Source organism: Carica papaya, chromosome 1, assembly GCF_054855325.1.
Source record: "Carica papaya isolate Zhongbai chromosome 1, ASM5485532v1, whole genome shotgun sequence".
In the NCBI taxonomy this organism is placed as follows: Eukaryota; Viridiplantae; Streptophyta; class Magnoliopsida; order Brassicales; family Caricaceae; genus Carica; species Carica papaya.
The window spans coordinates 26940469-26962499 of NC_142309.1; the positions used below are offsets into that span (position 1 = coordinate 26940469).

The 22031-nt window shown below is 28.7% G+C and overlaps 2 long non-coding RNA genes across 8 annotated transcripts; both read right to left on the bottom strand.

Moving 5' to 3' along the window:
* Nucleotides 1-291: 291 nt before the first annotated feature.
* LOC148270494 (uncharacterized) lies at nt 292-11706 on the bottom strand. Of its 6 annotated transcripts, none has more exons than XR_015813064.1 (5): nt 8373-11612; nt 6807-6848; nt 6131-6675; nt 5935-6034; nt 292-4050 (listed from the first exon to the last, which is right to left on the bottom strand). It is a non-coding gene; the product is annotated as an uncharacterized LOC148270494 (long non-coding RNA). The 6 variants fall into 6 exon arrangements; XR_015813065.1 differs by having other exon boundaries at nt 292-6034; nt 6131-6456; nt 6633-6675; nt 8373-11610; XR_015813067.1 differs by having other exon boundaries at nt 292-6034; nt 6131-6421; nt 6633-6675; nt 8373-11609.
* A 441-nt stretch (nt 11707-12147) lies between these two features.
* On the bottom strand, nt 12148-16708 carry LOC148270495 (uncharacterized). 2 transcript variants are annotated; one of them, XR_015813072.1, is made up of 5 exons: nt 16319-16708; nt 16178-16213; nt 15986-16080; nt 15800-15828; nt 12148-12359 (listed from the first exon to the last, which is right to left on the bottom strand). It is a non-coding gene; the product is annotated as an uncharacterized LOC148270495 (long non-coding RNA). The 2 variants fall into 2 exon arrangements; XR_015813071.1 differs by lacking the exon at nt 12148-12359 and having other exon boundaries at nt 14778-15828.
* Between the last annotated feature and the right edge of the window lie 5323 nt (nt 16709-22031).

Below are 22031 nucleotides of genomic sequence, written 5' to 3' on the forward strand. Positions count from 1 at the left end.
TTGTAATTGTATTAAAATTTCAGTGCCTACTTGTTGAAATTTGTTGTTTTAGTTTGTTGTAATTTCACTCGAGTTAGTTGTTTGTTTCATTTGTTTGGAATTGAAAAAAAATCAATTGGATTTTTCTTTCAGTGTACTTGGATTTGTAACTGTATTTGAGTTTGTTTGTATTTTTTTTCCAATTTCGGTTTCTAATTATAATTTGTTTGCTTTGCATTGTTCATATCGATCTATCGTCATGTAGGTTTTTAGTGTTCAAATTCATCCTTTAACTAAGTTATGGTAGTATAATTTAAAAATTATTGTTTGATTAGTTAGTAAAAAAATAAAAATAATTGACTAATCAAATAATAAAATAATGAGGTAAAATTTTTATTTTGGTTTACTTGACTTTGTAATTGTATTTGAGTTTGTTTGTAAAGGTAGATGTAATTTGTTTGTTGTAGTTTCTCGTTATTGTGTTTGAGATGTTTGTTATCTGAAAAAGTTGAAGAGCTAAATGTAATTTTTGTTTTGGTGTACTTGAGTTTGTGATTGTATTTGAGTTTGTTTGTAATTGTATTAAAATTTCAGTGCCTACTTGTTGAAATTTGTTGTTTTAGTTTGTTGTAATTTCACTCGAGTTAGTTGTTTGTTTCATTTGTTTGGAATTGAAAAAAAATCAATTGGATTTTTCTTTCAGTGTACTTGGATTTGTAACTGTATTTGAGTTTGTTTGTATTTTTTTTCCAATTTCGGTTTCTAATTATAATTTGTTTGCTTTGCATTGTTCATATCGATCTATCGTCATGTAGGTTTTTAGTGTTCAAATTCATCCTTTAACTAAGTTATGGTAGTATAATTTAAAAATTATTGTTTGATTAGTTAGTAAAAAAATAAAAATAATTGACTAATCAAATAATAAAATAATGAGGTAAAATTTTTATTTTGGTTTACTTGACTTTGTAATTGTATTTGAGTTTGTTTGTAAAGGTAGATGTAATTTGTTTGTTGTAGTTTCTCGTTATTGTGTTTGAGATGTTTGTTATCTGAAAAAGTTGAAGAGCTAAATGTAATTTTTGTTTTGGTGTACTTGAGTTTGTGATTGTATTTGAGTTTGTTTGTAATTGTATTAAAATTTCAGTGCCTACTTGTTGAAATTTGTTGTTTTAGTTTGTTGTAATTTCACTCGAGTTAGTTGTTTGTTTCATTTGTTTGGAATTGAAAAAAAATCAATTGGATTTTTCTTTCAGTGTACTTGGATTTGTAACTGTATTTGAGTTTGTTTGTATTTTTTTTCCAATTTCGGTTTCTAATTATAATTTGTTTGCTTTGCATTGTTCATATCGATCTATCGTCATGTAGGTTTTTAGTGTTCAAATTCATCCTTTAACTAAGTTATGGTAGTATAATTTAAAAATTATTGTTTGATTAGTTAGTAAAAAAATAAAAATAATTGACTAATCAAATAATAAAATAATGAGGTAAAATTTTTATTTTGGTTTACTTGACTTTGTAATTGTATTTGAGTTTGTTTGTAAAGGTAGATGTAATTTGTTTGTTGTAGTTTCTCGTTATTGTGTTTGAGATGTTTGTTATCTGAAAAAGTTGAAGAGCTAAATGTAATTTTTGTTTTGGTGTACTTGAGTTTGTGATTGTATTTGAGTTTGTTTGTAATTGTATTAAAATTTCAGTGCCTACTTGTTGAAATTTGTTGTTTTAGTTTGTTGTAATTTCACTCGAGTTAGTTGTTTGTTTCATTTGTTTGGAATTGAAAAAAAATCAATTGGATTTTTCTTTCAGTGTACTTGGATTTGTAACTGTATTTGAGTTTGTTTGTATTTTTTTTCCAATTTCGGTTTCTAATTATAATTTGTTTGCTTTGCATTGTTCATATCGATCTATCGTCATGTAGGTTTTTAGTGTTCAAATTCATCCTTTAACTAAGTTATGGTAGTATAATTTAAAAATTATTGTTTGATTAGTTAGTAAAAAAATAAAAATAATTGACTAATCAAATAATAAAATAATGAGGTAAAATTTTTATTTTGGTTTACTTGACTTTGTAATTGTATTTGAGTTTGTTTGTAAAGGTAGATGTAATTTGTTTGTTGTAGTTTCTCGTTATTGTGTTTGAGATGTTTGTTATCTGAAAAAGTTGAAGAGCTAAATGTAATTTTTGTTTTGGTGTACTTGAGTTTGTGATTGTATTTGAGTTTGTTTGTAATTGTATTAAAATTTCAGTGCCTACTTGTTGAAATTTGTTGTTTTAGTTTGTTGTAATTTCACTCGAGTTAGTTGTTTGTTTCATTTGTTTGGAATTGAAAAAAAATCAATTGGATTTTTCTTTCAGTGTACTTGGATTTGTAACTGTATTTGAGTTTGTTTGTATTTTTTTTCCAATTTCGGTTTCTAATTATAATTTGTTTGCTTTGCATTGTTCATATCGATCTATCGTCATGTAGGTTTTTAGTGTTCAAATTCATCCTTTAACTAAGTTATGGTAGTATAATTTAAAAATTATTGTTTGATTAGTTAGTAAAAAAATAAAAATAATTGACTAATCAAATAATAAAATAATGAGGTAAAATTTTTATTTTGGTTTACTTGACTTTGTAATTGTATTTGAGTTTGTTTGTAAAGGTAGATGTAATTTGTTTGTTGTAGTTTCTCGTTATTGTGTTTGAGATGTTTGTTATCTGAAAAAGTTGAAGAGCTAAATGTAATTTTTGTTTTGGTGTACTTGAGTTTGTGATTGTATTTGAGTTTGTTTGTAATTGTATTAAAATTTCAGTGCCTACTTGTTGAAATTTGTTGTTTTAGTTTGTTGTAATTTCACTCGAGTTAGTTGTTTGTTTCATTTGTTTGGAATTGAAAAAAAATCAATTGGATTTTTCTTTCAGTGTACTTGGATTTGTAACTGTATTTGAGTTTGTTTGTATTTTTTTTCCAATTTCGGTTTCTAATTATAATTTGTTTGCTTTGCATTGTTCATATCGATCTATCGTCATGTAGGTTTTTAGTGTTCAAATTCATCCTTTAACTAAGTTATGGTAGTATAATTTAAAAATTATTGTTTGATTAGTTAGTAAAAAAATAAAAATAATTGACTAATCAAATAATAAAATAATGAGGTAAAATTTCATACGAACTCGCTTCCTCTGTCGCTCTGGTTCTTTTCTTCGTACACACTCTCCCTCTTTTGTCGCTCACAAACCGTAAAGCACGCCGCAGGCTATACCAAGAACCTGCCAGCGTAAATAAGACAGCCACTATTCGCAGGTTTGCTATAACAAGTAATTATACAAAATCATTAAAATAAAATTTGAATTTTTATCACTTACAGCACAATTTTGAAGAATGGTCAGGATCTCCTTCCTTTTGCCAGCGACGCGAGAAAAAAGACAAATATACCAAAACCCAGAAAATATAATGTGATAGACAAGAAAAAAGAGATACCTCATAAAACACAGCAATTCATAGTACCAAACGACTGTATAATAGACCAGCTCAAATATCCTGATTACCAATTCAGTAAATGCAACCTTATTAGAAATATTAGAAAAATAAAAAAAATCGCTGACCAAGTACTCCTGCAAACGAAGAAGAGGAGTTTCCGCCATCACCAGTATCTGCCTTCAAATTGAACCACAGATCTTCTTTTTCACTAGAGTGATCATGGAGTAGATCTCTTTGTAGTTCTAAATGAAACCTTTTAAAACTTAATGTAATAGATGAAGAAGAAATAGATAGCGTTGTAACTCTCCCCAACTCCATCAAAAAAATTTAAAAAATAAATTAGGCTTAAAAAAAGTAAAACTAAACTGAAAAATATGATAAAAGAAAGAAGACAAACCTTTTATTCCACGAATATCTCATAATCCACGTCTAAAAGAGTGCTACCAACAAAAAAGAATAAAACACAAGTGACACATCTGGACCATCTTATACTTTTTGCCTAAAGAGTTACATACTAACAAAATATAAAAATTTTAACTACCCAAAAAAGTAAAACACATGCTTATTTACCTTAAAAGTGCTCCCTAAGATTGATAATAACCTTTTGTAGTCCTACATTAAAGTAAACATAAATAATATTGCTAAATAAATGATTTTAAATAGAAAATAAAACTTATATCATAAGCAAAGCAAAATAAACCTTTTGTTCTACGAATATCTTATAAACCAAAATATTTCCAGTAGTATTACCCACAAAAGAGAACAAAAAAGAGATAATATACGATTGAACTCTCTTTAACTTTTTACTTAAAGATCTTCATAGTAACAAAGAAAGAAAATTTTAACTAATTATAAAAAAAAATATAATATTAAATACGTGTTCATTTACATGATTTTTGGCGTTTGAAATCTACAACAATTACACAAAAATGAGCATATCAATTTATAAATGATCAAGACTCTTTTACGTTGTAACTAAAATAAGAAGAAATCCAATAGCAATTAAATATAACAAATGCAGGCATGGACGGATATCAAAACTTCAAATTTTAAAAAAATGACTAAAATCAAGAAGAAAAAACATTAAAAGAGGACACTTTTGTTGTCTTCTGCATAACATTAAAAACAGCCTCATGTATTGCTATGTCAATGTACACATCAAGAAATTCACTAACGAAATAATGCTAAATTATTTCTATTTATAGTCATTTCAGCTTATGCAAATCTAAAAAATGAGATATTTGTTTTCAGGACTGATACTTGGGTTTTGCTCTCTTTTAACTTTTTGCCTAAAGATTTTCATAATAACAAAGAAAAAGAATTTTAAGTAGTTATAGAAAAAATATAATATTAAATACGTGTTTATTTACCTGATTTTTACCCTTTGAAATCTACAACAACTATACAAAACTGAGCATATCAATTTATAAATGATCAAGACCTTTTTACGTTGTAATTAAAATAAGAAGAAAACCAATAGCAATTAAATGTAACATATGCACAACTTGGCATGGACGTATATCAAAACTTCAAATTAAAAAAAAAGACGACTAAAATAAAGAAGAACAGACATTAAAAGAGGACAATTTTGTTGTCATCTACATAACATTAAAAACAGCCTCAAGTATTGCTATGTTAATGCACACATAAAGAAATTTACTGAGCAACTAATGCTAAACTATTTCAATTTATAATCATTTCAACTCATGCAAATATTAAAAATGAGATACTCATTTTCAGGGTTGATAGTTGGGTTTTACTCTTTTTCCTGGTCAGTTTGTCGTTATTATGTTTGATATGTTTGTTTGCAGGAAAAGTTAAAAAGCCAAATGTAATTTTTGTTTTGGTTCACTTGACTTTGTAATTGTATTTGAGTTTATTTGTATGGGTAGATGTAATTTCTTTGCTATAGTTTCTCTTTATTGTATTTGAGATGTTTGTTTGCTGGGAAAGTTGAAGAGTTAAATGTAATTTTTGTTTTGATTTACTTGAGTTTGTTTGTAAGGGTAGTTGTAATATGTTACCAGTACTTTGTCGTTATTGTGTTTGAGATGTTTCTTTAATGGGAAAGTTAAAGAGCTAAATGTAATTTTTTGTTTTGGTTTACTTGAGTTTGTGATTGTATTTGAGTAAGTTTGTAATTGTATTAGAATTTTAGCGCCTACTTGTTTTAGTTTGTTGTAATTTCACTCGAGTTAGTTGTTTGTTTCATTTGTTTGGAATTGCAAAAAATCAATTGGATTTTTCTTTCAGTGTACTTGAATTTGTAACTGTATTTGAATTTGTTTGTATTTTTGTTCCAATTTCAGGTTTCTAACTACAATTTGTTTGCTTTGCATTATTCATATCGATGTATCGTTATACAGGTTTTTAGTGTTCAAATTCATCCTACAACTAAGTTATTGTAGCATAATTTAAAAATTATTGTTTGATTAGTTAGTTAAAAAAAAATAATTGACTAATCATATAATAAAATCATGAGGTAAAATTTCATACGAATTCGCTTCCTCTGTCGCTCTGGTTCTCTTCTTCGTACACACTCTCCCTCTTTTGTTGCTCACAGATCGTAAAGCACGTCGCAGGCTATATCGAGAACCTGCCAGCGTAAGTAAGAGAGCCAGTATTCGTAGGTTTGCTACAACAAGTAATTATGCAAAATTATTAAAATAAAAATTGAATTTTCATCACTTACAGCACAATTTTGAAGAATGGTCAGGACCTCCTTCCTTTTGCCAGCGACGCGAGAAACAAGACAAACATACCAAAACCCAGGAAATATAATGTGAAAGACAAGAAGAAAGAGATATCTGATAAAACACAGTAGTTCATAGTACCAAACTACTGTATAATAGACCAGCTCCAATACTCTGATTACCAATTCAGTAAATGCAATTTTATTTGAAACATTAAAGAAACAAAAAAAAAAACTGCTGACCAAGTACTCCTGCAACCGAAGAAGACGAGTTCCCGTCATCACCAGTATCTGTCATCAAATCGAACCACATATCTTCTTTTCCACTAAAGTGATCATAGAGTAGATCTTATTGTAACTCCAAATGAAACATTTTTAAAACTTAATATGATAAATGATGCAGAAATAGATAACGTTGTAACTCTCTCCAACTCCATCAAAAAATTTAAAAAAAATAAAATAAGCTTAAAAAGAAAAATATGATAAAAGAAGGAAGACAAACCTCTTATTCCACAGATATCTCTTAATCCACGTTTAAAAGAGTGCTACCAACAAAAGAAAATAAAACACAAGTGACACACCTGGACCATCTTAAACTTTTTGCCTAAAGAGTTACATACTAACAAAATATAAAAAATTTAACTACCCAAAAAGATAAAAACACATGCTTATTTACCTCAAAAGTGCTCCTTAAGATTGATAATAACCTTCGGTAATCCTGCATTAAAGTAAACATAAAAAATATTGCTGAGTAAATAATTTTAAATAGAATATATATATATATAATAGAAAATAAAATTTATATCGTACGCAAAGAAAACTAAACCTTTGTTCCACGAATATCTTATAACCCAACATGTTTCCAGTAGTGTTACCCACAAAAGAGAATAAAAAAGAGAAAATATATGATTGGACTCTCTTTAACTTTTTGCCTAAAGATCTTCATAGTAACAAAGAAAGAAAATTTTAACTAGTTATAAAAAAAACATAATATTGAATACGTATTTATTTACCTGATTTTTGGCGTTTGAAATCTATAATAATTATACAAAAGTGAGCATATCATTTTATAAATGATCAATACTCTTGTACGTTGTAATTAAAATCAGAAGAAAATCAATAGCAATTAAATGTAACAAATGCAAGCATGGACGGATATCAAAACTTGAAATTAGAAAAAAAAGACTAAAATCAAGAAGAACATACATTAAAAAAGGATAATTTTGTTGTCTTCTGCATAACATTAAAAACAGCCTCAAGTATTGCTATGTTAATGTGCACATAAAGAAATTCACCGACGAAATAATGCTAAATTGATTCAATTTATAATCATTTCAACTCATGTAAATATTAAAACGAGATATTCGTTTTTAGGGTTGATATTTGGATTTTACTCTTTTTCTTTGTCAGTTTATAAGGGTAGTTGTAATTTGTTTGGGGTAATTTGTCGTTATTGTGTTTGAGATGTTTGTTTGCAGGAAAAGTTGAAGGGCCAAATGTAATTTTTGTTTTAGTTTACTTGACTTTGTAATTGTATTTGAGTTTGTTTGTAAAGGTAAGATGTAATTTGTTTGTTATAGTTTCTCATTATTGTGTTTTAGATGTTTGTTATCTGGGAAAGTTGAAGAGCTAAATATAATTTTTATTTTGGTTTATTTGAATTTGTGATTGTATTTGAATTTATTTGTAATTGTATTAGAATTTCAGCATCTACTTCTTGTTTTAGTTTTTTATAATTTCACTCGAGTTAGTTGTTTGTTTCATTTATTTGGAATTGCAAAAAAATCAATTGAATTTTTCTTTCAGTGTATTTTGATTTGTAACTGTATTTGAGTTTTTTTGTATTTTTGTTCCAATTTTGGTTTCTAATTACAATTTGTTTGTTTTGCATTGTTCATATCAATGCATCATCATGTAGGTTTTTAGTGTTCAAATCCATCCTTCAACTAAGTTATTCTAGCATAATTTAAAAATTATTGTTTGATTAGTTAGTAAAAAAAATAATTGACTAATCAGATAATAAAATCATGAGGTAAAATTTCATACGAACTCGCTTCCTCTGTCGCTCTGGTTCTCTTCTTCGTACACACTCTCCCTCTTTTGTTGCTCACATATCGTAAAGCACGCCGTAGGCTATACTGAGAGCCTACCAGCGTAAGTAAGAGAGCTAGTATTTGAAAGTTTGCTACAACCAGTAAATATGCAAAATCATTAAAATGAAATTTAAATTTTCATTACTTACAACACAATTTTGAAGAATGGTTAAATGACCTCCGTCCTCTACCGTTCTGATTCTCTTCTTCGTACACACTCTCTCCCTCTTTTGTTGCTCACATACCGTAAAGCACGCTGTAGGCTGTACTGAGAGCCTGCGAGCGTAAATAAGAGAGCCAGTATTCGCAGGTTTGCTACAACTAGTAAATATGCAAAATCATTAAAATAAAATTTGAATTTTCATCACTTACAAGAAGAATGGTCAATGACCTTCGTCCTCTTGCCAGCGACGCAAGAAACAAGAAAAACATACCAAAATCCAAAAAATATAATATGAAAGAAAAAAAAGAGAGATACTTCATAAAACACAGCAGCTCATAGTACTAAACCACTGTGTGGTCTAGCTCTAATATGTTGATTACCAATTCAGTAAATACAACTTTATTAGAAACATTGAAGAAACAAAAGAAACTGTTGACCAAGTACTCCTGCAACTGAAAAATACGAGTTCCTGCCAATACCATTATCTGCCATCAAAACGGACCACAAATCTTTTTAACTAAAATGATCATGGAGAAGATCTCCTTGCTATGCTCCATATGAAATTTTTTTAAAACTTAATGTGATAAATGATGCGAAAATAGATAGCGTTGTAACTTTCTCCAACTTCATCAAAAAATATTAAAGAACAAATTAGGATGAAAAAAACAAAATTAAAATGAAAAATAGGATAAAAGAAGAAAGACAAACCTACCTGGGGCTCAAAGGAACATGTTAAATGTATTTAGAAACAGAGACCAAAAGATCACCTTTGCAAACTCCATCAAAAACAGAACCTACTAAATCAAATTCCAGAAGAGAGTTTGTCTGTAAAATTATTGAAGCTAATCTGGAATATTTAGATGAAAAAACAAGAAACTGCTGCTATTTTTGAGTAAAATTCAAGTCTATAAATCATGGTAGAAAGGAATAAGAAAAACAACATCTCCCCAGTTTAGAAAGTTGCTGCTATGTTCATAACAAGAAAGAACTCGAATTAATTTAGAAATATGTTATGTGTGAAATTTAGGAAGAGGGCTTTTAGGGTTTATAGAATGTAGCAAACAAAGAGAGAAGTGCAGAGAGAGAGAATAACAGAGAAGAGAACACAGAGAGAAAGAGAACAACAATTCATTATTCCTCATTGCATGTCTTCCTTTGCCAGGTTTCCAGTTATTTACGTAGCATCTGTTCTTAACTAACTAACTAATTGTTTGTCAGCATCAGTTATTTTCAGCTATATCTCTAATTTCATCTTCCACACATAACAAAACAAGTTTATGAAACTAAAAACATTAAATAAGAAGAATAAGTCACCTATGCAAACTCCATGATAGGAGAACCAAATAAAAATAAACTCCATGAATGATCACCTACCAATATTAAGAGATAAGTAAAAATCACCTCCGGCTACCGTTGGGTCTTTGAAGAGAAAGACATATCTCTTCTTTCGATCTTCTTCATCCCTCTTTCTTTGCTCTTCTTTTCTTTCTCTATTTGGCTCTTTACTCCCAATAAACTGAAAAAGAAATACAATGGTAGAGAGAGGACAATTTAATTTGTTTTCTATCATCTTCTTCCTTACCGCTTTCTGATATTCTTTTCTTTCCCTCTCCACATTGAAGAGAATGGAGAGTTTCAGATCCATGTCTGCTCGTTTCTGTCTTTTTCCCACTTTTCTCTCTCCGTTATGCTTGTATTTCTCACCTTCTATCCGGGCAAGGCTTGTGAACAAAAGAGATTGAAATTTAACAGAATGACTAAGTAGTGTTGGGTCTTGAAGAGAAACCCATCTATCTTCTTTTCGATCTTCTTCTTCCTTCTTTCTTTGTTCTTCTTTTCTTTCTCTATTTGATACCTCGCTCTCAAGAAACTGAAGAAGAAAAAGAATGATAGAAGGAGCCATTTTAATCTTGTTTTCTATCTTCGTCTTCCTCATCTTTTTCCGATATTCGCTTCTTTCCCTTCCGACATTGAAGAGAACGAAGAGTTTCAGACCCATGTCTGTTCTTTCCTATCTTTTTCCCCGTTCTCTCCCGTTGTTATGCTTGTATTTCTCTCCTCTCTGCGCAAGGCTTGTGGGCAAGAGATTGAATCTTTCAATACTGTTGGGTCTTTAAGAGAACCCATCTATCTTCTTTTCGATCTTCTTCTTCCCTCTTTCTTTGCTCTTCTTTTCTTTCTCTATTTGGCTCTTTGCTCCCAATAAACTGAAAAAGAAATAAAATGGTAGAAAGAGGACAATTTAATTTGTTTTCTATCATTCTTCCTTAACTCTTTCTGATATTCTTTTCTTTTCCTCTCCACATTGAAGAGAATGGAGAGTTTCAGATCCATGTCTGCTCGTTTCTGTCTTTTTCCCCTTTTTCTCTCTCTGCTATGCTCGTACTTCTCACCTTCTCTCTGGGCAAGGCTTGTGAACAAGAGAGATTGAAATTTAACAGAATGACTAAGTAGTGTTGGGTCTTTAAGAGAAACCCATATATCTTCTTTTCGATCTTTTTTTTTCCTTCTTTCTTTGCTCTTCTTTTCTTTCTCTATTTGATTCTTTGCTCTCAAGAAACTGAAAAAGAAATAGAATGGTAGAGAGAGGACAATTTAATTTGTTTTCTATCATCTTCTTCCTTACCGCTTTCTGATATTCTTTTATTTCCCTCTCCACATTGAAGAGAATGGAGAGTTTCAGATCCATGTCTGCTCGTTTCTGTCTTTTTCCCCGTTCTCTCCCTCTGTTATGCTTGTATTTCTCTCCTCTCTGCGCAAGGCTTGTGGGCAAGAGATTGAATCTTTCAATACTGTTGGGTCTTTAAGAGAACCCATCTATCTTCTTTTCGATCTTCTTCTTCCCTCTTTCTTTGCTCTTCTTTTCTTTCTCTATTTGGCTCTTTGCTCCCAATAAACTGAAAAAGAAATAGAATGGTAGAAAGAGGACAATTTAATTTGTTTTCTATCATCTTCTTCCTTACCTCTTTCTGATATTCTTTTATTTCCCTCTCGACATTGAAGAGAATGGAGGGGTTTCAGATCCATGTCTGGTCGTTTCTGTCTTTTTCCCCTTTTTCTCTCTCTCTTTTGTGCTTGTATCTCTCTTCTTCTCTCTGGGCAAGGCCAGATCTGAAAACAAAGAACGTTGAAAACTTTTTGAAAGTAAAAGAAAGGAAGAAGGTGGTCTGAAGAGGAGAATCGCACGGTCAGTTTGCTTTTAAAGGGAAAATAAAGAAATTCAGACTGCGTTAAAAGGACGCCGACAACGGTCAATTTGTTTTTTAAAAAACTTTTTAAAAAAAAGAAAAAGAAAGAAAAAAGCAACTACTGCATTAAAAAAGTTAAACTACCCGGAGCCAGGCTTAGGGTGTTGTTTTAAATTTTTGTTATATTTTATAAAAAATTAAAACATCTTTATGATAAAAAACTGTAATTATTAATAAAAAAAATAATAAATTAAAAATTTATTTTAAAAGTAAAATATCATAAATAAGAATGTGTGATAAACACTTATTAATTAATTCTAAAAAAATGTACATGATTATTTGACAGAAAAATGAAAAAGACTCCCTTGTAGATGATTTTTTTTATTAATTATTATTGAAAGAAAATAAAAATAAATAAATTTAAAACGGATAAACATAATTTTACAATTAATTTTAACAATTTATGTTAGAATATAAATAATTAATTATAATATTTTTCTATAATTTCTTAAATAATTAATTTAATCAATCATTTAATACAATCAAAACATATATACTTTTTGAATTTTCTATATGCATTAAAATAGCAGTATCTTAACCACACATTTGAAGAAAAGTAACAACACAATATTATCTATAAAAAAAAATGTAAGACAAACAATAGGAATATTTTAAATTTTTTGCCTAAAGAATCACATAATAACAAGAGTTAATTATTTTAGCTAGCTGAGCAAAAATAAAATATTGGGTACATAATTATTTACTTCATCTTTGGAGTTTGAAATCTACAATAAGCAAATAAAAGTGAGCAAATCAATTTGTAAATAACCAAGATTCGTCAATGTTATAATTCAAAGAAGTAAAAAACCATTAGCAAATAAATGGAACATATGGATAATTTTCTATGGGAACTATGCATACCAAAATTGAAATATAAAAGAAGAGAACCAAGCAATTAAATGTAACATATGCATAGTTTGGCATGAAAATATTTTTATGATAAAAAACTGTAATTATTAAGAAAGAGATAATAAATTAAAAGTTTTTTTTAAGTAAAATATCATAAATAAGAATGTGTGATAAACACTTTTTAATTAATTCTAAAAAATGTGAATGTGGATTTTACTGGGAAATAGAAAAAAATAAAAAAAATAAAAATTGACAGAAAAATGAAAAAGAGCACCTTCTAGATGATTTTTTTTTATTAATTATTACTGAAAGAAAATAAAAATAAATAAATTTAAAACGGATAAATATAATTTTACAATAAATTTTAATAATTTATGTTAGAATATAAATAATTAACTATGATATTTTTTTATAATTTTTTAGATAATTAATTTAATCAATTATTTAATACAATCAAAATATATATACTTTTTAGGTTCTTTATATGCATTAAAGCAACATTATCTCAACCACATATTTAGAGAAAAGTAATACCTTTCATGTATGATAAATATGGACACCAACCACTGCATGTCAATTAAAAATAGGACAAAAAAAAAAGATAAAAATGCGCCCAGACCACTCAAGTAACAAAACAATGTTATCTATAAAAGAATAAAAAATGCAAAACAAACAACTGGACTATTTTAAATTTTTCGCTTAAAGAGTCACATAATTACAAGAGCTAATTATTTTAACTACTGAGCAAAAACAAAATATTGGGTACACGATTATTTACCTCATCTTTGGAGTTCGAAATTAACAATAAGCAAATAAAAGTGAGCAAATCAATTTGTAAATAATAAAGATTCGTCAATATTATAATTCAAAGAAGTAAAAAATCATTAGCAAATAAATAGAACATATGGATAATTTTCCATGGGAACTACGCGTACCAAAATTGAAATATAAAAAAAAAATCAACTAGAACCAGGAATAACAAGCATTAAAAGAGAACAATAAACATATCTTTTTATGAATAAATAAGATTTTTCTATATTGTAATTTAAATGAAAAGAGAACTAAGCAATTAAATGTAACATATGCATAGTTTGGCATGACAAAACGGATATCAAAACTTCAAATTAAAAAAACGACTAAAACAAAGAACAAACATCAAAATAGGACAATTTTATTATTCTCAGCATAATATTTAAAATTGTTTTTTGAATACTGTTATGTATACACACATAAAAGAAATTCATTAAGCAAATAATGCTAATTTTATTAATTTATAATCATTTCAACTCATACAAATGTAAAAAATGACATGTTCGTTCTATAGGCTGATATTTGAGATTTATTATTTTTTTATCCTTCACTTTTATTTACTCATTTCTAGGCAATTAGTAGTCAAAATCCTAGATCACCTCAATTCTTAAAACAAACATTCATTGGATTCAAATATCAAATAGATATACTATAAATTTAAGTCAAGGTTCTCCAATAGTCATCACTTGCAACTCTTCCAACAGTATTTTTGACATACAGCTAATGTTGTAAATTTACCAAACATTTCTTTTTCTTAAGCACCAATCCCTAAGTTCACTTTTCATAATTGGAAAACAATATTCTAATGAACATCCTTCAATAATTACAATCATCCTCTATCTACTATATCAACTCGCAACACCTTGAACTATTTAATCCATGACTTTATCACTAAGATCTTCAAAATAAGAAAATGAACGATAACTCTAAATTATAGATTTCTAAAAATTAAACTCTTAAAATAAAATAATCCTCCAATCTAAATCTAAAGTAAAGTTAACATATGATAAATCTTTAAGTTAGAATTTCTTTGTCACTTACACCATAATAGTTTTTTAATGAAGTAAGAAAGCTTGGCTCTCCATCTACATTTCGTATTTTTTTATTACACCATAATTTATGGATATAATCTTGCAGTAGATTTAGTTCGGGTGCTAGAAAAAATTGTTTTTTCATTGCAAGTGAAGCATTTTGCAATACGTTCGGAGGCCACATTACATAAACTATTAGGGTCCAATACACACTTAATGTAGCAAATGAGTATATTTATTGCGAGGTATATTAACCTGTTGGCTAACTCCGATACTCAAAACTCTTCTTCATGTTCTACTAGTGATGTCATCTTATAAACTATCTTTACTTGATACTTTTATTTGTCAAACTCTTTTTTCAATTACAAATTACTTTTAACTCTTATTGTATTCAAACTATATATTATCTTTTAGAATTAGATTCAAAAGAAAATTACATACATTTGCAATCTTCTTTTTCTTCTATATCTTCCCTTGAAACGATAATTTACCACCATCTTGGAGCTAAAATTAAACAAGAACTTACCTCCACAAACTTACTACTAACTACTCTATTCCTATTAGCTTCAATACATAAAAAATCAATCAGTGTCCACTTCCTAACATTACTCAACAATCCTAACCATCTAAGTTTAAATAAACCACTGTGGATGATACCACATAACAACCAACAACCACCATCTTTCTAACAACGGGCTATGACCAAAACAAAAAAATATTAAACCATACAAAAGAAAGTAATCTACCTCCAAAAACCTACAAAATGATTCAAGTCATCTTAAAACACCAATTACATCGAATATCTTAGAACAATACTAACCGACCAGTGTGTTAGAGCTAAAATCAAACAAAGACTTTCTGGCCTATCACTAGTACTCTATACCTATGAGCTTTAGTACATAAAAATCAATCAACATCAATTCCTAGTCTTATCTGAAAAAAGCAATCCTAACTATTTAGTTTTGAATGCATCACTAGCTACTCACTAAATACTCGATACCTATAAGCTTTAATACATAAAAGTTAATCAACATTCAATTCCTAATCTTAGTTGAAAATAACAATTCTAACTATCTAATTTTAAATATATCTCTAAGGATGATATTATATATTTGCCAACAACCACAAGTCATTCTGTCTACTAGCCATGATCCAAAGGGAAAACCAGTAGACCATACAGAGAAAAGTAAAATATTTTGAGAAAATTATTAGTTTATTCAAGTTACCCTAAAAACACCAACTACGTTGTATTTCTTAAAAATAATATTGATCTACCACTATGTATGAGCTAAAGCCAAAGTTATAACGAGTGTATATTATTTTGCAAATGGTAAACAAGTAACTTTCAAGCAACTGAAGAAATCATTCAATCGCATTTTAGGATTGAAGATTAAGTTTAAGAATGATTAAAGAAAGAAAGAGAGAGAGAGAGAGAGAAAGACAAGAGATACTAAGTGTTTTAAGAAGCCACCAACCAGAATTGAGTAAGTTCTCAGCTTCCCGCCTGTGGACAGGTGTGGAGGAAATATATCAGAATGATCATTAAATAGTGAAGGGAACATTTTATCATACTGAAGATGCAAATGTTGCAACAATTGAAAGAATAAATGAGAAGTATGCAACACAAATAATAAAATAATGAGGTAAAATTTCATACGCACTCTCTTCCTCTGCCGTTCTATTTTTCTTCTTCGTACACACTCTCCCTCTTTTGTCGCTCACAGACCGTAAAACATGCAGCAGACTATACTGAGAACTTGCCAGCGTAAGTAAGAGAGTCAGTATTCTCATGTTTGCTACAACCAATCAACATGCAAAATCATTAAAATGAAATTTTAATTTTCACCACTTACAGTGCAATTTTGAAAAATGGTCGTGACCTCCGTCCTCTTGCCAACGAGCGAGAAAAAAGACAAACATATCAAAACCCAAAAAATATAATGTGAAAGACAAGAAGAAAGAAATACCACATAAAACACAGTAGCTCTTCGTACCAATTCAGTAAATGCAACCTTATTAAAAACATTGACGAATCAAAAGAAACTACTGACCACTCCTGCAATCAAAGAAAACAAGTTACCGCCATCACAGTATCTGCCATCAAATCGAACCACAGATCTACTTTTCGACTAAAATGATCATGCAGTAGATCTCCATGTTAAGCTCCATCAACTAACTTTTTAAAACTAAATGTGATAGATGATGCTGAAATAGATAGCGTTGTAAATCTCTCCAACTCCATCAAAAAAAATTTAAAAACAATTAGGCTAAAAAAGCAAAAAAAAAATAGAAAAATATGATAAAAGAAGAAAGACAAACCTCTTATTCCACAGATACCTTATAATTCACGTCTAAAAAAGTGCTACCAACAAAGAAAAAAAAACATAAATGACACATCTGGACCATCTTAAACGTTTTTCCTAAAGAGTTACACTCTAACAAGATATAAAACTGTTATCTACCCAAAAAGATAAAAATATATGCTTATTTACCTTAAAACTGCTAACTAAGATTGATAATAATCTTCGGTGGTCCTATATTAAAGTAAACAAAAATAATATTGCTAAGTAATCCTAAATAGAAAAGAAAATATCTAATAGAAAATAAAATTTATGTCAAAGCATAGGAAAATAAACCTCTTATTCCACGTATATCTTATAACCTAACATGTTTCAAGCAGTGTTACCCACAAAAGAGAAAAAAACAGAGATAATATATGATTGGTCTCTGTTCAACATTTTGCCTAAAGATTTTCATAATAGCAAAGAAAGAAAATTTTAACTAGTTATGAAAAAAATATAATATTAAATACGTGTTTATTTACCTAATTTTTGCCGTTTGAAATCTACAACAACTACACAAAAGTAAGCATATCAATTTATAAATGATCAAAGCCTTTTTACATCGTAATTAAAATAAGAAGAAAACCAATAGTAATTAAATGTAACATATGTGCACAGCTTGGCATGGACAGATATCAAAACTTCAAATTAAAAATGAACGACTAAAATCAAGAAGAATAAATATTAAAAGAGGACAATTTTGTTGTCTTCTGTATAACATTAAAAACAGCTTCAAGTATTGCTATGTTAGTGTACACATAAAGAAATTCACTTACGAAATAATGCTAAATTATTTCAATTTATAATCATTTAACCTCATGCAAGTATTAAAATGAGATATTCGTTTTCAGGGCTGATACTTGGGTTTTACTCTTTTTTCTTATCAGTTTATAAGGGTAGTTGTAATTTTTTACAGGTACTTTATCGTTATTATATTTGATATATTTGTTTGCAGAGAAAGTTGAAGAACTAAATTTAATTTTTATTTTGGTTTACTTGAGTTTTTGATTATATTTGAGTTTTTTTTTTGTAATTGTATTAGTATTTGAGCGCCTACTTGTTGTATTTTCACTCGAGTTAGTTGTTTGTTTCATTTATTTGAAATTGCAAAAAAAATCAATTGGATTTTTCTTTCAGTGTACTTGGATTTGTAACTGTATTTGAGTTTGTTTGTTTTTTATTCCAATATCGGTTTCTAATTACAATTTGTTTGCTATGCATTGTTGATATCGATCTATCGTCATATAGGTTTTTAGTGTTCAAATCCATCCTTCAACTAAGTTATGGTAGCATAATTTAAAAATTATTGTTTGATTAGTTAGTAAAAAAATAAAAATAATTGACTAATCAGATAATAAAATCATGAGGCAAAATTTCATACGAACTCATTTCCTCTGTTGCTCTGGTTCTCTTCTTCGTACACACTCCCCCTCTTTTGTCGCTCACAGACCATAAAGCACGCCGCAGGCTATACCGAGAACCTGCCAACGTAAGTAAGACAGCCACTATTCGCAGGTTTGCTACAACAAGTAATTATGAAAAATCATTAAAATAAAAATTGAATTTTCATCACTTACAACACAATTTTGAAGAATGGTCAGGACCTCCTTCCAACGATGCGAGAAATAAGATAAACATACAAAAACCCAGTAAATAGAATGTGAAAGACAAGAAGAAAGAGATACCTCATAAAACACAGCAGCTCATAGTACCAAATGACTGTATAATAGACCAGCTCCAATATCCTGATTACCAATTCAGTAAATGTAACCTTATTATAAACATTAAAGAAACAAAAAAATACCGCCGACCAAGCACTCCTGCAACCGAAGAAGATGAGTTCCCGCCATCAAATCGAACCACATATATTCTTTTCCACTAAAGTGATCATAGAGTAGATCTCCTTGTAGCTCCAAATGAAACCTTTTTAAAACTTAATGTGATAGATGATACAGAAATAGATAGCGTTGTAACTCTCTCTAACTCCATCAAAAAAATTTAAAAAATAAATTAGGCTTAAAAAAAGCAAAACTAAATTGAAAAATATGATAAAAGAAGAAAGACAAACCTCTTATTCCACGGATACCTCATAATCCACGTTTAAAAGAGTGCTACCAACAAAAAAAAATAAAATACAAGTGACACACCTATACTATCTTAAACTTTTTATCTAAAGAGTTACATACTAACAAAATATAAAAATTTTAACTACCCAAAAAGATAAAAACCCATGCTTATTTACCTTAAAAGTGCTCCCTAAGATTGATAATAACGTTCACTAGTCCTACATTAAAGTAAACATAAAGAATATTACTGAGTAAATAATTCTAAATAGAAAAAAATTATATATATATATTAGAAAATAAAATTTATATCGTAAGTAAAGCAAAATAAACCTTTTGTTCTACGAATATCTTATAAACCAACATGTTTCTAGTAGTGTTACTCACAAAAGATAACAAAAAAAAGATAATATATGATTGGACTCTCTTTAACTTTTTGCCTAAAGATCTTTATAGTAACAAAGAAAGAAAATCTTAACTAGTTATAGAAAAAATATAATATTGAATACGTGTTTATTTACCTGATTTTGAGCGTTTGAAATCTACAACAATTACACAAATGTGAGTATATCAATTTATAAATGATCAAGACTCTTTTAAAATCAGAAGAAAACCAATGGCAACTAAATGTAACAAATGCAGGCATAGACGGATATCAAAACTTTAAATTAAAAAAAAAACAACTAAAATAAAAAAGAAAAGACATTAAAAGAGGACAATTTTGTTGTCTTCTGCATAACATTAAAAACAGCCTCAAGTATTACTATGTTAATGTACACATAAAGAAATTCACTGACAAAATAATGCTAAATTGTTTCAATTTATAATCATTTCTACTCACGCAAATATTAAAACGAGATATTCGTTTTCAGGGCTAATACTTGGGTTTTACCATTTTTCCTTGTCAGTTTGTAAGGGAAGTTGTAATTTGTTTGCGGTAATTTATCGTTATTGTGTTTGAGATGTTTGTTTGCAGGGAAAGTTGAAGAGTCAAATGTACTTTTTGTTTTGGTTTACTTGACTTTGTAATTGTATTTGAGTTTGTTTGTAAGGGTAGATGTAATTTATTTGTTATAGTTTCTCGTTATTGTGTTTGAGATTTTTGTTATCTGGAAAAGTTGAAGAGTTAAATGTAATTTTTGTTTTGGTTTACTTAAATTTGTGATTCTATTTGAGTTTGTTTGTAATTGTATTAGAATTTCAACGCCTACTTCTTGTTAAAATATGTCGTTTTAGTTTGTTGTAATTTCACTCAAGTTAGTTGTTTGTTTTATTTATTAGGAATTACAAGAAAATCAATTGGATTTTTCTTTCAGTGTACTTAGATTACTGACTGTATTCGAGTTTTTTTGTATTTTTGTTCCAATTTCAGTTTCTAATTATAATTTGTTTGCTTTGCATTGTTCATATCGATCTATCGCATGTAGCTTTTTAGTGTTCAAATCCATCATTTAACTAAGTTATAGTAGCATAATTTAAAAATTATTGTTTGATTAGATAGTAAAAAATTAAAAATAATTGACTAATCAGATAATAAAATCATGAGGTAAAATTTCATACGAACTCGCTTCCTCTGTCGCTCTGGTTCTCTTCTACGTACACACTCTCCCTCTTTTGTCGCTCACAGACCGTAAAGCACGCCGCAGGCTATACCGAGAACCTGCCATCGTAAGTAAGACAACCACTATTCGCAGGTTTGCTACAACAAGTAATTATGCAAAATCATTAAAACAAAAATTGAATTTTCATCACTTACAGCACAATTTTCAAGAATTATCAGAACCTCCTTCCTTTTGTCAGCGACGCGAGAAACAAGACAAAAATACCAAAACTCAGAAACTATAATGTGAAAGATAAGAAGAAAGAGATACCTCATAAAACACAACAGCTCATAGTACCAAACAACTGTGTAACAGACCAGCTCCAATATCCTGATTACCAATTCAGTAAATGCAACCTTATTAGAAATATTAAAAAAATAAAAAATAACCGCTGACCAAGTACTCCTGCAACCGAAGAAGACGAGTTCCCGCCATCACCAGTATCTGCCATCAAATTGAACCACATATCTTCTTTTCCACTAAAGTGATCGTAGAGTAGATCTCCTTGTAGCTCCAAATAAAACTTTTTTAAAACAGAATGTGATAGATGATGCTGAAATAGATAGCGTTGTAACTCTCTCCAACTTCATCAAAAAAATTTAAAAAATAAATTAGGCTTTAAAAAATTAAAACTAAACTTAAAAATATGATAAAAGAAGGAAGACAAACCTCTTATTCCACGGATACCTCATAATCCACGTCTAAAAGAGTGCTACCAACAAAAAAGAATAAAACACAAGTGACACGTCTGGACCATCTTAAACTTTTTACCTAAAGAGTTACATACTAACAAAATATAAAAATTTTAACTACCTAAAAAGATAAAAATACATGCTTATTTACCTTAAAAGTGCTCCTTAAGATTGATAATAACATTCGCTAGTCCTACATTAAAGTAAACATAGAGAATATTGTTAAGTAAATAATTCTAAATATAATATATATATATATATAATAGAAAATAAAATTTGTATCGTAAGCAAAGTAAAATAAACCTTTTGTTTCACGAATATCTTATAACCCAACATGTTTTCAGCAGTGTTACCCACAAAAAAGAACAAAAAATATATATATATGATTGAACTCTATTTAACTTTTTGCTTAAAGATCTTCAGAGTAACAAAGAAAGAAAATTTTAACTAGTTATAGAAAAAACATAATATTGAATACGTGTTTATTTACCTGATTTTTGCCGTTTGAAACCTACAACAATTACACAAAAGTGAGCATATCAATTTATAAATGATCAAGACTCTTTTAAAAACAGGCATGCACGGATATCAAAACTTCAAATTAAAAAAAATGACTAAAATCAAGAACAACAGACATTGAAAGAGGACAATTTTGTTGTCTTCTGCATAACATTAAAAACAATCTCAGGTATTACTATGTTAATGTACACATAAAGAAATTCACTGACAAAATAATGCTAAATTTTTTTATTTTATAATCATTTCAACTCATGCAAATATTAAAACGAGAATTTGTTTTTAGGGTTGATACTTGGGTTTTATTCTTTTTCTTTGTCAGTTTGTAATTTGTTTGCAGTAATTTGTCGTTATTGTGTTTGAGATGCTTGTTTACAGGAAAAGTTGAAGAGCCAAATGTAATTTTTATTTTGGTTTACTTGACTTTGTAATTGTATTTGAGTTTATTTGTAAGGGTAAATGTAATTTGTTTCTTGTAGTTTCTCGTTATTGT